The sequence below is a fragment of the Coptis chinensis genome, chromosome 4 (genome assembly GCF_015680905.1).
Source record: "Coptis chinensis isolate HL-2020 chromosome 4, ASM1568090v1, whole genome shotgun sequence".
Taxonomy (NCBI): domain Eukaryota; kingdom Viridiplantae; phylum Streptophyta; class Magnoliopsida; order Ranunculales; family Ranunculaceae; genus Coptis; species Coptis chinensis.
Genome location: NC_141459.1, coordinates 92,098,147 through 92,104,108, shown reverse-complemented (window position 1 = coordinate 92,104,108; position 5,962 = coordinate 92,098,147). Strand labels below are relative to the sequence as shown.

The 5,962-nt window shown below is 33.7% G+C and overlaps 1 long non-coding RNA gene across 5 annotated transcripts; it reads left to right on the top strand.

The window, feature by feature from the left end:
* Positions 1-2,038: 2,038 nt before the first annotated feature.
* On the top strand, positions 2,039-5,486 carry LOC147505662 (uncharacterized). 5 transcript variants are annotated; one of them, XR_015220642.1, is made up of 9 exons: positions 2,039-2,097; positions 2,162-2,436; positions 2,588-2,695; positions 3,571-3,731; positions 3,854-3,875; positions 4,291-4,342; positions 4,491-4,590; positions 4,984-5,063; positions 5,323-5,486. It is a non-coding gene; the product is annotated as an uncharacterized LOC147505662 (long non-coding RNA). The 5 variants fall into 5 exon arrangements; XR_015220641.1 differs by having other exon boundaries at positions 3,559-3,731; XR_015220644.1 differs by lacking the exon at positions 2,588-2,695.
* The last annotated feature ends 476 nt before the right edge of the window (positions 5,487-5,962 follow it).

Below are 5,962 nucleotides of genomic sequence, written 5' to 3'. Positions count from 1 at the left end.
GCAATATTTGAAATCTACGGTACCCTATTTTGCAAAAAAAAATAATACATTACCCATAATGTAAAATTCATTATAGTTCAGTATCCATGTCAATAATTTTTTCTTTAATTTGGGATTGACTGCTTACCTCATCAGGAACATGATCAACCTTGTCGTGCATGGAACCAGCGCACCAAAAATTTTGTATGTAATATAACTTTGGGAATATTGAGCTTGCACTTCGCTCTCATTTAATCTGCACAGAAACAACAACAACAACAACAACATAGACAAATAAGCATGCACACTTGTTCAAAAATCAGATATATGAGATAATTTCTCCATGTTTGATCGGAAATGGAGCCCAGTTCTACTCATGTTGGTCTTAAACATGCTTTTCTCTCCATAATATAACAACTGTGATTTGGGAACAATGAAGAAAGTTCTGATTCTAGATGTTTAGTTTTAGTCCAACTTGGGGATGTCAATCAACACCAAATAGTTATACTAATTATAGCTACACGAATTATGCGTACTTCAATCAGTTCAAAATAAGCTATAACAAAAGGAATCATGGGACATAAAATTGATTACCTAGTTATTGCTACTTGTTTGGTAGGTTTTGAACACTCGCTCTCCATGATGCATACAGATACCTACCTGAAAAATGCAAGAGCCACAATGAGTGTGGAGATTGATGAACGCTTGAGAGCAAATAAGAGAATCTCTGAACCACTACTATAGAAACACACATATACCACGGTAGGTATGAACTTATATACCACTATTTTTCTAATAACAGTGGCTAATGTTTGTATACCATGGTAGAAATTCAATTGATGATTTGGATCTTAGTTTATACCACTGTTTTATAAAAACCGTGGCATCGTGATTGTGATATACCACGGCACATTCATTTTCCTTTTTTCTGCTATGGAGTATCCCACTGTTTCCATAAAACAGTGGTTTATATTTCGGGAAATTATAATCTCGTGGGGATAAAAGCAAGGCCCAAAATATCGCCGATATATCCGATATATCGCCGATATATCTCGGTAAATTGGTACACCGATATCGATATTTCCGACATATATCCACCGAATATTGAACCCTTTTTTTCCAATATATATCGGAATTTCCCATATGAAACTTTATATCTCCGATATAATTGATATTTCCGATATAATCGATATATATCGGTTGACTTTTTGACCAATTTTTAATATTGAAAATTTTGAAATATCCGATATATCCGATATATATCGGTGAAATATATAATATATTCGATATATATCGGCGAGATATCCGATATATATGTGCACAATGTAAATAAAGTGAAAAAAAAAAAGGTATGAGTTCAGTTTCTTTTAATACGAAATGTAAATAAAGACAACGAGGACACATTATACGAAATAATGTTGATATTGATTTAGTTTCTTCTAATTTTGAAGCAATAAGTATGAGTTCAGGGACACACGACCATGACAATAAGAGTGTATATAGTAGTGGTTGGAGATACAACCAATCAAGAGATAACGATTCTTCTGGTGGCATGATCAATCACCCTGCGAGTAGTGCATCATATGGTTCTTCATATGGATATTGGATGGGGGTTGATCAACAACCTTAAGGCGCACCACAACCTGAACCAACATATGGACAACTCTATCCAAGTTATGAATCTGTTGGAACTGCACCTGAATTTGTTGCATTGTGCCCAATGTATAGTTACACTAACACTCCTTGAATTGGAATCATGTTAGAATTTCCAACACAAAAATATGAGTGGCATGTTCGACAATTTCGACGGTGGGGTATAACTCAGATACACTTCGGTAGGGGTATTGTGAAGCAGTTAGGATTCAAGAATCGGGTATGGAAGTTGACCACCCATGCCACTCGTTTATGTATTGATGACTTTGATGAAACTTATTTATCTTATTTTGTAATTCGGAGACTTTTGAAAGACATTGGGATTGTGACATTGTGGTTAATTATTTGTCAATATTTTTTTATGGTTTTCTTGATAAATAAATGTTGCTATTATGTCCACCGATATAATAGAAACAGAAAAAAATGAAAAAGAAAGACACTCTCTCTAAACCGTCGGCGTTCAAGGCTTTTATTTTCTTCTACAACTTCCATTAACTCTAGGGCTGAATTCTCGAACTCAAAATTTAAGAGAATTGATGGGGATATCTATTAAGGTTTGTATTGATGGGGGAGTTTAAGAGGGGCTGAAGAAAATTGGGAGAAAGGCAAGTTTAGATGTTGGGGATAGAGAGAAAGTTGAGTTGGAAAATGGGGTTGGTCAGTTTAAGAAAAATACGAGATGTGGGGCGGCAGGTGCAAGTGGTAAAGAAGCCCAGAAGCTGGATTCTAGTGTTGTTGATGTTGGGGGTGTGGTCTCGAAGCAGGGAAGCAACGACCAAGCAGTAGCTTATCTTTGTGTTTTTGGTATATCGTCGATCTTTAAAGTGTTTGATAAAATGTCGCAGTAATGGCGCGTCCTTCCAAAACGTTTTTATGTTTCTGTGGTGAAAATGTTTGCATTAAGTTAGACTCAATTCTCAAATATCAAGAAGTGAATTGGGGAGTTTTTCTGTAGGAACTTCTTGCCATGAACCATGAGAAATGAAATGTTGTTGGTTATAGGTCTTCAGAAACGCTGAACATTGTGCCAGCACTCTGTTGTCTTAAAAGGCATCCATCAAAGGTTTGTGAATAACTTGTAGTCTATATAATGAATAATAGTGATACAAAATTTTGTTGTTTAGCACTCTCATTATAATTCGGCCACCCACTTTGTTTAAGTAGAAATCCTTATTTTAAAGGATATATCTATGTTTTTGAGTATTGTATAGGCTAATTACCAACTCAAGGAGGAATTTTACTACGGTAAATGCAAATGCGTGAGACACAATCCATTGTAGTACACTATCTGAAATCTCGCATCTAGATATTTTACCTTATTATATTACTTTAACCATCTGAGTATCTGACCTCTTCGATCTCTTGAATGAGGTGTATCATACTATGATAAAACCTGTTGAATTTGCATCTGAGATTATGTAGCACATCAAATGGTAGACCATGACCTATATATGATGTGCATCTGTGCATCAATGACATCAGATTCCAATTCTAAACTGTAATTGCTTTCTAGTTCCGCCTGTTTAAAGTTTAAACTATTGTTGAATGTTTAGTACACATTTTTTTTTTAAACTCTATGAATCCTTGTTGATAATATTTTGATTTGATTTGATTGACAATAGTTTCTTCCTATATCAAATATATAATTCTACAACATGATGATTCACTATTTTGATGGGTCTGACTTGCAAAGTCTCGTCATTCAAAAACTGATGTTCCATATTTAAGCATATATAATTTCTTTACACTGTTAATAGTTTATTGACTATTCAGAAGGATATCATGATTTTGTGTTGGATTGCATACCATCTACAAGATATAATAAGAATGGGGCCTTGAATGGAAGGTTGAACTACATGTCTGTCACTGGTTGTTTTCCATTGCAGTTACACTATTCTTTAGTTGACATGTACTTGTGGCTAACAGGTAACTTTGCAGGTTAACCAACTACTAGCAATAGATAGTGGGAGTGCACATAATTATACTCGTTCTTAATTATTATATGAATGGAAGGGACTATCTTTGGGAGTAGTGATGAACAAGCTGTTTGCATATGATGTTCTCGAACTGGAGGACGACTCTGTGATGTTATTATGGAGGTATTAATCTATTGCCCTGGAAGATTGAGATTCTATTCCAATAATTACAACTTGTAATTAATGTTTGAAATAGTACATGACTGTAAGAACATTTTAATAATATAATGTCAATTTGGTTGCAGAAACAATACCTTGATCACAGAGGTGAGCTTGTTTGTTGTTCAACTCATTTGGTTTATAAAAGACTTACATATGGCATTGCTATATTTAGTAGTATCAAGGCATGTGAATAAAATGTTTTTTTATGAACATGATAATAAACCAATATTGTTTTGTTTGAAATGCAAATTTCAGTGGGTATAGCTTTAGTTGTCTACATGTATCCAGACCATGTGTATATATAGTTTGAATGTTATTTTCTCTTATACATGCTTGAGTTTTTGTCCTAGATTGATGCGCACCTTTATATGAGTTTTAGGTGTCTTCTTAACTGACCCGCTATACTAACTCTACAAGGACCGTGGCTCGATCACGTGTCCGTGTAGCTTATCTTTGTAATTTATCATTATTTGTTTAATGTTTTTTATTTTTATTTTATTCTTGTTGTGTTTATGACCAGGTTAACCCCTCACAGTCTAAGGCTCATGCTGGATCCACTGTTATGCGACAAGGTGAACCTTTCTAATACTACTTAATAGTTGGAAAGTACATTTTACATAAAGTATATTGGGGAGGCACAGAGTTTGATGGCTATTTTGTTTGCTTATATAATGGGTTCATTCAGTGCAGCTCATCTCTTTACTTTGGTTGGTTTGATAGGTAGTGGTTGGTCATTCTTGAAATTCAAGATGCAATGTAAAGAGAAGATATTGCCAATACTGCCATCTTCTTTTGGAACATCCACTTCCCTTCTCCTATGGTAGGCGTCTTGTTCCCTTGTTTTTCAGGTTTGGTTATCTCTATAGGTGAACTAAAAAGCAAGTGGAAGGAAAGTCTGTACTGAGCTTTAGGAATATAAAACACTTTTATTTTGTTTGAAGGTTGAAATTTCACTTGGTACAAGTAGGTCGGCTGTTTCATACTTTTTTATGTTCCCCTGCTTTTTAGGGTTATGTTGGGTCCATGGCTTGCTAGTACACACTTAGATGCAAAAGAATTTTTTTTGGACAGTCCTAGGTTTGTAGACGTGGTACTTTTGTTTCTAAAGTATTTTAAAACCTTTTAAAATAGCTCGGTAAATTAATCTTTTCATATTGGTAAGTTCTTTCCTAACTTGATAGATCATTTTGTTATTGTTGGGTGTGTTGTGTAGGGTACCAATTCAAGAAGACTAAGAGAAAAAAAGAACTTCATGCTCACTAATCTAATGATCATCACTGCTATTTGTGTAAGGTATTATTTGAGTTCTTTGTGCTCATATTATCTAGGTTAAGTTCTATATACTTCAATCATATTTATTCATATCATGCCTTCACTAACCTTCAATTTTTAGAAGGTTGCCAAATGTTGCAGTTTCTTTGTAAGCTTGCTTGTTAGAGAGTCCATAGGGCTAAATTCCTTGAAGGAATACATGCCACTCATTCATAATTGTCTTGATCCTTGAATGAATATTTTTTTATTTATTTTTTAATCACAATTATTTCTTTCATAGGGTGCTTATTCTTGGGACGAGAATAGCAACACAGAGGAGAATGTTCTTGGTGAAGTTATAGATTTTTTTTTTTTTTTTTTTTTGTTTTTTCATTGCAATATAATTTGGAATACATAAGAAGATAGTTGGTTTGGAGGTTCTTTATAATATATTTGAATTGATTAGATTTTGGATTGGGAATGGATTGTTTTCGGATCATGTTTATTATTAGTTGTGTACCGACCGGGGTGTTTTGAATGTGTGATGAACTGGAACGTGATATGAATAATTTTGTGATTTGGAATATTTAAATAATCAAGGATTTATTTTTAAATAAAAAATATTATATACCACGGTTCTGGAAGAACAGTGACTTTATACCACGGTTTCTTAAATATTAGTACCATGTAATGGATTTGAAAACTTTATTACCACAGTTTCTTAAATATCAGTACTATGTAAGGATGTTTTGCAAAAAATGTGGGAAAGAAAAAGATCTAAAGCATACCAATACTAATGACAAATGAATAAAAACTGTTAATTTCTTGAAAGGATATTTTGTATCAATTTATATCGTACACCAAAGGTCAATTAAGATGAAAAAGAAATTGGTATAGGTGGTGATAAGTGTTCACATTATCTGTTTATTAAAAAGTACTTG